This window comes from Sapajus apella, unplaced genomic scaffold, assembly GCF_009761245.1.
Source record: "Sapajus apella isolate SASKATOON/1434 unplaced genomic scaffold, GSC_monkey_1.0 scaffold10, whole genome shotgun sequence".
Taxonomy (NCBI): Eukaryota; Metazoa; Chordata; class Mammalia; order Primates; family Cebidae; genus Sapajus; species Sapajus apella.
The window spans coordinates 32,278,777-32,286,678 of record NW_022436950.1 but is presented as its reverse complement, the minus strand read 5'-3'; positions in this window follow the sequence as shown (position 1 = coordinate 32,286,678).

Sequence of the window (7,902 nt, the reverse complement as noted above, 5' to 3'; positions counted from 1 at the left end):
ATGGAGTCAGTGAGTAGACTTTATAATAGAGGCTTCAGGTTGTCGGTGGATTTGAGTGATCAGGGTTGGACTAACCAAGATAGGTTTCAAAAAGAAGGTATGACTTCATGGCTAAGACTTCAGAAAGCCCAGAGGAGCCGGAGAAAGAACTTGCCTTGGGGCAAGGAGAAAATGGAACCTGAGATAAGAAATAAGAAATGGTAGAAATCAGAGAGATTTGTTCACAGGCAGTTGTTCTTTGACAAGATCTCAATAGAAAAAATAATAAACAAGGCTAAGTTTTATTTGGTATCCACAATGTAGAAGGCAATGGGTGCCAGAGGTTCTCAAACCTGACTGCCTATTAAAATCATGTGTGGAAGTGTAAAAATGCTGATTCCAGGGCCTCATTCCTAGAAATTCCAATGTAAGTGATCTGGGGAAGGAGGTGCCAGGGAAGGTTCACCAGATGATTCTAAAATGAAACCAAGTTAGTGAACTACTGGGCTATATAATTTATGTGTACACTTTGATTTAATTTAATCCTCCCAATAACCCAATGAGAGCAGCATGAAAACCCCTATTTTACAAATGAAGAAAAACAACAAAAAAAAGGAGGCTGAGAGACTAAGTGATTTGCCTTGAGGGGTTTCTGTGACTTGCTGGTAAGAGAATACAAAACAGAAAAAAACCTTATTTAGGGGTGAGTGGCTTATGGCTGCCTTTTTAAATTCTTTTTCTTTTTTTACTTTAGGGTCTGGCATACATGCACAGAACACACAGGTTTGTTACATAAGTATACATGTACTATGGTGGTTTGCTGCACCTATCAACCCATCATCTAGGTTTTAAGCACTGCATATATCAGGTATTTATCATAATGCTCTCCCTCCCCTTGCCCACCACCCTCCAGCAGGCCCCATGTGTGATGTTCCCCTCCTTGTGTCCATGTGTGCTCATTGTTCAACTCCCACTTATGAGTAAGAAAGAACATGTGGTGTTTGGTTTTCTGTTCATCACTACATTTTTAATGATGTTATTGCACTGTATAATTATGAAAAGAAAATTCATTCATGTAGAAAATGTTTACTAGGTGCCTACTACGTGTCAGGCTGTGTTCTAAGGACTAAGAATAAAAGTGATAGTGAACGAAGTCTCCACTCTCATCCTGATGATGGGAGACAAAGCTGGCTTTTTGGCTACCTGAAAGAAGAGTTCCAGGCTGAGAGAAGAGCCAGTGAAGTGGTAGCATGGCATTCCATCAGGGCATTAAGGAAATAGGACCCACAATAAACAAATGAGTACAAAGACTTAAAAATGTGAATCACCTGGGGATCTTGTTAAAATGGAGGCTGAGATACTACCTTTCTAACTGTGCCTGGGGTCATACTGACATGGCTGGTCCTGAGCCCACATTTAACTTAATTTTAGATTTTAGGTTTTAGATAGTGTCTTAGTCTGTTTGGGCTACTATAACAGAAATACCTTAGCCTGTTGAGGCTACTATAAAAAGTCATAAACAACAAAAATGTATGGCTCACAATTCCAGAGGCTGGGAAATCCAAGTAAGGCGCAAGCAGACCCGGTGTTTGGTAAGGGCTCTGCTTTACAGCTGGTGACTTCTTGCAGCATCCTCACATGGAGGAAGGTGCAAACAGTCTCTCTTGGGCTTCTTTTATAACAGGATGAATCCCCATTCATGAGGGCCCCATTCTCATAACCTAATCACCTTCCAGATGCCCTGCCTCTCAACACAACTGCACTGGGGATTAAGTTTCCACAAATGAATTGGGGAGGACACAGACATATAAGCCACAGCAAATAGCTCAGTCTCCTTTTCTGTAATTGGGTCAATAATTGGTCCTGCTACATAAAGGATGTTGGTACATTAAAGTACAGTATCTTGGACATAGAAATATGTACAATCTTGGACATCGATACTTTTTTTATAACTCTATCGCTTACTTTAAATTTTAAAAGACTTGCCTGTAGAATAGCATGGCATCCTTCTGAGGAGTTAAGAAAACAATAATAGAAGCAAGAAGGAGATAGGAAAGTTAATGTAAAGGATATCCACCATCCAGTGACAATATTATTTCCAGGAATGGTAATCACAAGTAGAAATCTTATGAAATCTGGGAGGTCTCAGATTTCACAGGGAATTGGACCTCGGAATGTAGAGCATTTGGGTTTATTAAACCCCATAATAATTTTAGTAGCAATTACTTTTCTGGGTGTAAAATTAATCTCAATGTATAAAATAAAGTAGAAATCTCATGCCTATCCTTTTATAGAAATTATTTTAGAGATATGGGGTAAACCCACAGGAATAGGAATATACAAATTGCATTAAATTATGTATATTTTATTTAAAAAGCCAATTATGCTGGAAAATGTTATTATTTTATAAACAGAGAGCTAGGATTATGTAGATTATATACAGTTGGTTTTAGAAGCTAACATATAGCTTATTTTAAACAGATGCTGTATTTCAGAAATGCATTTCAGAAATCTGTTTTTTCAATATATATAAAGCTGAGAAACTTCACCCACCCCCCTTTTTTAGGAAAATCCTCTGATGAACTTTACATTAAGATATTTCACAGTAAAAGGAAAAAAAAAAAAAGCTCGACATTTTGCTTTATGGGGAATTTGGTTTTTCTTTTTTGTATTGTGTGGTCTTATGTTAGAGTAATCCTGTATAGATAGCACTGTAATCTAGTTACAGATCATTGTTATTAGTGTCAATGATAATTATACCATACATTTTGATGGCATCACAGTCTTCAGAGGGCTTTTCTTTACATTACTTTAGTTAATGTGCTCCACAGCCCAAGAGGAAGGCAGAACAGGTATAATATTTTTTTCTTTTTTTACAAAGGAAGACAAGTGAGATTTGCTGAAAATCACATGGCTGAGAAATGGAGGAAACTGAATCAGAACCCAAGGCTTCTGAATTCTAACTGATTACTCTGCACCCAGTCCATCTAACGTTGCACTGAGATTCTGACAACGGTGATGATCTGTGATGTCCTTGCCGAATATATTAAGCAGAAATGAGAAGATCTAGGACAACAACCTGGGGCAAAATGCAGAGAAGGAAAGGAAACGGTCCTAATTGGGTTGTCTTTCTTTTAAGTACCTGAGCAGAGACTCAGAATGGTAACCCTCTTGATCAAGTTTTTCAATGTGATGATTCAGGGTGATGATTTGGAAGCATTCTCTTTGAAAACTAGTTGGTAGTCGATGCAGAATGAATACTGTCCAACTGAGAAAGAGATGGAAAAGTATCCATTGGCTAATTCCCAAGCTGATGGCCCTACCTCACCTCAGTTCTGTCCCCACCTAGTGCCCTGCAGATTGCCAGGGTTTCTGGAGGAAATCCAACTCCTCTTTAAAACCTCCTCCATTTCCTCACCCTCCCACCTCCACTCTCAGCACTCGAGAGCATGCATTTCATCTTTGCTCCTCTTCCTTCCCCAGATGATCCAAATAGAAAATACATCAGCACATGGGAAAGAGCAATGTTGATCATCTTCACGGAAAGGTTGAGGACCCTGCGCGTGCCACACATTAGCCAGGGTGAGCAAGCAGTGAGAGAGAAAACACTTTTTTTCAGAAAGCCAACTGGTAAGGAATGTTACTAAGCTGCCATGTAATTTTCTGTAGCTTTCTGGCTGTGTGTTGTAAGCCTGTTAAGGCCTAGCCATGTAGGATTATCCCTGTTACTTCCAAACTTGAGGGTTTTTTTCTGCATTTAATTATCCACAAAGTTTCAGAAAGATCCATGTGACTCAAGATCAATTACATTCATTTATTTTCATGTTTTCTGTGATCTGGCTGATGTATTGGCTGGATCATCTGAAAAGCAGATACTAAGATGGAGTTGAAAGTAGAAGAGATTTTAGGGGAGTAATTCTTATGAAAGATAAAGGGGAGAAAAAGCAAGACGAGGCATAAGCCCAGATCTGACACCTGTGAAAAGATAGAGGGAAGAAAGGAAAATTGGCCAGGTAGGGTCTCAGACTATGGTACAGCCAAAAGAAGATTGCTCCTAGAGGCACATTGCATTGGTTCAATGGTGAGTACTTATGCCAATTCTGTGCTCAGTCATTGGTTGGAGTTGTCAAGGTAGCACATAGTCTCAGCTTGAATACAGAGTCAGATTCTGAAGCTACCCATAGCCAGAAGTTGACAGTGGTTTCTCTCTTGATGGTAGAGCTGAGTTGCACACTTCCACAGCTGGGCAAAGGAAAGAAGATGGTCACAGCAAGCTAAGATCCTACCTGTGTATGTGAGTGGCTACATCTAGTCAGTGGATTTATCCCATCTGAGCAGAGCATAGATACAGAGTCATCCATGCATTTATGCATCTGTGGACACATGTATCCAACCAACCATCCATCCATCCATCCATCCAGCCATCCATCCCTTCATCCATCCAACCATCCATCCATCCATCCATCCATCCCTTCATGCATCCATCCATCCATCCATCCATCCATCCATCCATCCACTCATTTCTTGCTTTAGATGATGGCAGCAATTGCTGAAGCTTCTGTCAGAAGAAGAACCTCTGCTTGGTGCTGCCTCGGAAATCAAATCTAGATTTTGCCTCTTCTGCTAATAAAGCTGTAAGTTCAGAGTGTCAACCAGTTTATATCTCCACCCAACCTGCCTCCAGCTCTCCTTGTGACTGTAACTCAATGTATCATCCATCTGAGACCAAGCCCTTAACCACACCTTAATTGCTGCCAGTCTGATATACCACTTATTTGAATCCCGCTGGTACTTTGCTCCACTGGATGGATCGTAATTCATGTTATAGTCCCTTTGATTCAGTGTTCCAGCCACAAACAATGCAAAGCAAGCAAGTGATGAAGTTTATTGCAATGTCCTTGGGTTCACGGTCAATGAGAGCAACTGACAAGCAGCAGAGGTAGTGAGCTGACTTGGCTGTATGCCTTCCAGTTCTTAAGTCACTGAAGCTGTTCACCTTCAACATGACCCTGGCTTTTGGTAATAATATTTCATAGCAGCCTCTATCCAACTAATGTGACAACAAGTCATGCAATTTTGAGCCCAGAGAAATCATGGGCATCATTTTGAGAGCACATTATTTTGGAGGATGAAGACAGTGGAAATGTGTAGGGTTTGGCAGGTAATAAAAAGAGGTTGGGTTTTTAAACAAATAATTCTACCAATTAGAATATAATTCTCTTTGAAATCAGCTATCTCTAAGGTCCTTTCATTTCTTTCATCGCATTACTTACTCTATCAAAGAACACGAGTTTCACCATAATAGAAACCAATTCCTTTTTTCCCTAGAACAATGTTTATGTTTTGGCAGGCTTTCTGTCATGTGGTTTAAAGAACCACATGTGTTTGCAGGCATTCTATCAAGTAGTTTAAAGAGCATAAAATTTACAGTAATATTTCTGGGAGTAAATTTTATTGTTATGGCTTTAAAACACAATCAAATAAAAATAAGAATTCTATTAGTAGTCGAATATTGTAATAATGGTGTTGAGGATAAATTTTACTATTATGGGAACTATAAAACAGCAATAATAAAACACTATTATTGTGAATAAATTGTGTTGAGATGACTATCTAGAAAGCTATAAAACACAATGATAAGAAATAATCTAATCACCAGGAAAGATGTGATAATAATTCACCCTTGTTAGTGAGGAGCCCATGGTTCCAGTTCATTGGCCCTGAGTTGCCTGGGTTACTGCTTGCATTCCATAAGGTTACAGAAAGATAATCTTTGGCCAGCGGGGTTGGCAGGAGACCACATATTACAGTGAAATTGGACATGGGGCTTGAGGAAAATCCAATTATCAGTGACAGTTAAGAAAATCCTGTGAAGTAATACCAAATGTCCTCACAACACATTTTAAAAATTTGCAGGTTTTTACTAACAATTTTTATGTGTCATTTGACTGCATTTTTATGTGTTTTTAAACTTTTATTTACATTCTTTTGCTTCAGAATAACTATATGGAACTAAATATTTGTAGGGGGGAAGCCTTTTGTAGTCTTCCGTTTTACTTAGACTACCCATGCGTCCCTCTGCCGTGAATCCATCTCAGTCCATTCCAATTAGCAAGAGTACAGAAAGAAGATACCCTTAACTTCCAGGTCCCACTCTCTTTCTGTGGAACTGACAAATCCATTAGAACCCTTGCTCCAAAATTAGTACTACCAAGGTGCCTGCGAGTCCCCTCACTTGGGTGAAGAAGAGAATGACATGGGTGTTGCATTTTACCCCTCATTCTGAACAGCAAAATTCAAATTCATGATTTTTGAATTAGTTATATCCTAAGGGAAGGATGTAAAATCCTAACAATACAGTTTTCCTTAAGGTGCCATTATCGTAGGCAAGCTATGCTGAGTTTTCTATATTCACCGCCTCCACTTTCTCACTTCCCTTTCCTTCTTTAACCAGCTCTAGGCAGGCATTTTTCCCCACCACGTATCTACTGAAATTGCTCTTTTCAAGGTCTCTGGGCGTCTCTATCCTGCTGGTTATCATTGGTTAGTTCTTCGTCCTCATTTAACCAGTGGTAACTCCCATTTTTTCTTAATGCTTTCTTCACTTGGCTTCTGGGACACAATAGTCCCCCAGTTTTCTAACTACCTCACTGGCTGTTCTTCACAATTCCCTCACTGGATTCCTCTATTCTACCAAGTCCTCTAAATGCTAGATCAGCCTGAGACTTAGTCTGTCTTTCTCTGTCTATATCCACACCCTAGATGAACCCCTCTAGCCCAGTGGCTTTAAACACCTTTGTGTTATTGTGATATAATAGGAAGTACATATTTTTCGTCTTTGTCCCTGGTTCCTGTCACAGAGCTCCTAAAACCCTTGACATTTCCTCAGTGAGAAGATCAATAAAGGTGAAAGGGCCATTTTTGTCATTCATGATGCCCCTTTTGACTATGTCTAAGTTAACAAGTAACTTTCGGAAAGTATCTAAGGATTTGGGGGGCAGTTGCCAGGAGAATCAGCCATGTGATTAGAAAGTTAGAGCTTTTAGTAATCCCCTCCCATCTCTCGGGAGGAAAGAGGGACTGCAGATTTATTTAATCACCAGTGACGAATGATATGCTCAATCATGTGCATGTAACAAAGTTTCCATAAAAACCCAAGGGAATGGAGTTTGGAGAGCCTCTGTGTTGCTGAACACATGGAGGGACTGGGCAGATGGCATGCCTGGAGAGAGCATGGAAGCACCTATCTCCTCTGTTCCTTAACTGCATTCTCTTCCCTTGAAATTGTAGTATTTGTTTGTATACGTGTTTATTGTTCTCTCGACTCTACCATGAGTTCCATAAACGAATGGACTCTGCCTTGTTCACCTTTGTATCCTCAGTATCTAGAATAGTGCCTGGTATACAGTGGTGCTCATGAGATTTTTGCAGAATGAATGCATGAATACAGGGCAAAAGATTTAAACTGGGTCCCCAAATATCAAGGACTCTATTTAAACACTCTACCTGTGCTGCACTAAAGTTTGCCTTGCTCAATTAGACTGTTAGCAGTGGTCTTCACGTGAGTCTTTACTTTTACTTGTCATTGAGACTCAAGCATAACTTGGCTATGTCTGAAAACATGGTGGATTATCCTTCATGTAAGAGGGGTGTCGGGTAAAATCCAATTGAGAAAGGATTGAAACTGTTGTCACTGCTCAGGTTTGAAGAGACCTGGGTTTGTTTAAGAAGCTGGTGATGTGGTTCATCAAAAAAAGAGAAGGCATGTCAAAGCCTTTGATTGAAGCAGGAAGTGGAGATTCTGAATAATGACCATGTCCATCGTGACCAGAGCAGAGTGTTCTTTCTGGTCTTATGAACAGGGTCATGATTCAGAATGATGAGCCTACTATTCCCAGCCTACCTGTGTGAGGGAAAGAGCAG